A 3,539-nucleotide genomic window follows, 5' to 3' on the forward strand; every position below is an offset into this window, starting at 1 on the left:
GGGGCCTAACAGTCTAACTTGCACGCTTAGAGGCCTTCCTCATTACTTTGCATACTCGATCAAGGAAGTGCCACTGAAATGTTTAATGACAAAATTACCCTTTCCCTCTCCCCCCACACACTCAACCTCACTCAAGAGTCTTCTCAAAGCAAAAGGTAAACTTTCTTTTTCAAAGGGTTATCCTCTTTTAATTTCTTTTGATGGAATTTCTTCTTTTTATTATGAAAACAGAAGATTAGGTCTTTTACTTTTTATTTTTTACAAAGATGGTTCTTTGAGCAAGTTGCTTAGGTGAGTGCACGGTGCACCAATGATGTGATAAAATGTATCTTACATAGGAGGACATGCAATAAGATAATTTTATTTGACGATGAGAGAGAGAGAGAGAGAGAGAGAGAGAGAGAGCTCCACATCTCATACTGTGAGAGGGCGCATACTTGAATCTATACAGTGGCATTGAATACTTCTTTTCCCTAAAGTTTATTTAAGGTCAATTTGTGTGTGTTTTTTTTATCTATTTGTCTACTACGTTCAAATTGTTTTATATGAATTTTTGTTTTGTTTTTTGATATTAAAACTGTTAAAACTATTTATTCACAATCCAGTTTTGTCAATGTTTGTTGGTTTAAAATCTTCGAGTGCTTTTAACTTTTAATTTAAATCTATATACACCAATACATGTCTTTGTATTTTTTTTTTTATCAAAAGATTAAAAAAAAAAATACATGTTTTTATATTCACTCAAGTCCAACAATTTATAGTAGGTTACACGGTTTGTCTTTTCAATTACAATCCTTGGAAAATGATAGAAATCAATTAGGCTATGTTTTTTTTTTTTTTGGTAAACTTTTTGGGTAGAAATCAATTAGACCATGTTTGGAAGCCAAGAAAAGATTTTCAAAAAAAAATAATAAAATAGAATACTTTAACAAATTAAATGCACCATAAGCAAGGGAAAGTGTGGAAGTAACCACACAACTTTTTTATACTAAAAAACAATAAGCATAAGCCTGACATAAGGGTTGAAAACTTGAAATGGAACTTTTTAAGCTTAAGTTCAGTTGTCTTGTACCAATCCCTAAGATTTCTGCCCTAGGTTGCATCATTCTTCATTACTAGGGGTTTAGGTGCTTAATATTATTCTTATCTTCATATAAACAAAAGAGAAAAAGAATGGTTACCTGATTGCATGCAGCTTATGTCATAAACAACCCCTTGAAATGACTGCCTTACCTCTCTTATAAAATGAAAAAGCCCCCGAATGAATGCGTTTTCTTCATTAAACATCTAGTTTGGCTTACTTCTATCCTACTTATCAACAAAACCAAGAAATGTCATTAAGAACATTTAATTACAATGAACTTCTTCACCAAATCAGCAAACCTCTTGAATGAAATCTTATTATTTTATTTTTATTTATTTTTTCTTTAGTTCAACAAATCGTGCTAAAGGCAAATCTAATTAATTTTACCAATTTATTTGAAAGTTTACAAGATCCATTAAGAATTTAGAATTACAAGATTCATTTAGCAATTCACAAGAAGATAAGAGAGAGAGAGAGAGAGAGAGAGAGAGAGAGTGTGTGTGTTGTAAGGACCATTTTGGTAATTTGGATCAAAAGCAGAGGCCGTATCTTATTTGCGTTCGAACCCGACTCTCCCGTTGAGTGGGGAGTCGTATTAGCTGCTCCATTGGCCCAGTGGGTCCACCTGAGTCACAACAATCCTTAGTTAAAATGCAGAATCTTTCCCCTCTCCCTCTCTCTCTCTCTCTCTCTCTCTCTCTCTATAGTCATCAAGCATATCGATTCGTTTGAGAAGAAACAAGTTCACAGATCCACTTCATTCTTTCGATCATCAGGCAAGCATTATGGATCTATTATCCTTATTTTGATTCCGATTTTTGTATCTCTTAAGCTTTTGCGATTCCCTGGATCTTATCCGCGATTATCTTTTTTTCTTGTCAAGGAATCCAAAAGCTACTCAAAAGCTATTCTGCAACTTGTTTAGTGGTTGAAGTCAGAATTATAGTATCTGCCCTTGGAAAATCTGGACTGAAACTGTATTTGTTCTTCGTTTCGATCGGCTGCAGTAAGGAATTCTTCATTCTATACTTTTTTAATTTTTCCCTTTTCTACATAATCTAATGAAGTAAGTGTCTGTTCGTTTCAGTGCAACATGAAATCTGCTTTTTATTTCTTCTGGAGTCGATTTTGATCGGATTATATTTTCACAATATTTACAATTTAGAGGTCGCTTAAGTGTTCTTTCTTCTTCAAAACTGTCCTGGTTAATATTGTTATCATTGTGTGTTTGTGTATCTTCGATCGACTCGATGAAACCGGAGAAAGCTTCCCCCTTTTTTTTTTTATTTAAGAAAGAAAAGGAAAATTCTGATTGTTGATCTGTTTGGCGCCTTATCGATTCGATTATCTTAGGATATGTTTTTTTTCTTTCTTAGGATGTGTTTTAATTATGAATCGATATTAATTTCTTTTTAGTACGAATCGATCTTCATTTGGTTAAGAAAATCTTTGTTGGAAGGAATTACCTCGAAAACTCTTATGTGCTCTGTGTCTGAGCAATTCCAATGTTTTTTCTTCTCCCTAAAATTTCGATGTTTTCTTTTATGATGGAATCTTCTTTGAAGAAATAATTAATATTTTTTTATTTCTTTTTTCTTCTATTATTTTATTTTTTGGAATCTAATTTAGATCTAAATGCTTGGATCTTAGGCTACAGTCTTTTTTTTTGGTAAAGGCTACACAGTCTGTCACTCTGTTGCGATGCATTGCTCTTGCATATTTATACTAATAATAATAATTTTTTTAAGGCCAACACCCCTCCCCAGTCCCCCCACCCCCCCCCCCCATTAAGATTTTTAATTAATTGGTAGATTTACTAGATATTAGAATTTTCTTTTAAGTATCAATTTTTAGTGTTCTTTCATATGTCTATAACAATTCACAATTGAATTTTATATGATTATTAGTCTTTATCACAGAGTCTTAATTTCACTTTTCCCATACTTGAAAAGAAAAGAATGTGGAGTGAGACACATGTGGACTAGTGGGATGTCCCTCATAATCTATTCCGAGAATACATAACAAACATAATCTAAATTGATGAGTTCTTTTGTATTGGAGTGAAGAGGAGTTTTGATGTATAGATTTATATAAGATCTTTACCCCAAAAAAAAATTTCAAATAAGATTATCCCACCTCCTTAAATGAGAAAAGAGGAGAGAGAGAGAATCTGCGGAAGGGAGGGGAATGTATACACTGTGAATGAGCCCACATGATATCTAGAGTGAATGATATCAACTGTCTAATTGGGATCCTAATTGAGGATTGAGCGAAAAAAAAAATTCAAATTTAATGGATTAGATCTGATAATTTGGGGCTTTGGCCTGTCACGTGAGGTTCTGATCCTCTACATGTTTGCCACCTGATACTTTATGATTACGGGTGGTGAACAGGGTGTTTCATTCTTTAACCCACCACACCACACCCCACCCCCCCCCAAAAAAAAACAAAAAAG

This window comes from Telopea speciosissima, chromosome 2, assembly GCF_018873765.1.
Source record: "Telopea speciosissima isolate NSW1024214 ecotype Mountain lineage chromosome 2, Tspe_v1, whole genome shotgun sequence".
Lineage (NCBI taxonomy): Eukaryota > Viridiplantae > Streptophyta > Magnoliopsida > Proteales > Proteaceae > Telopea > Telopea speciosissima.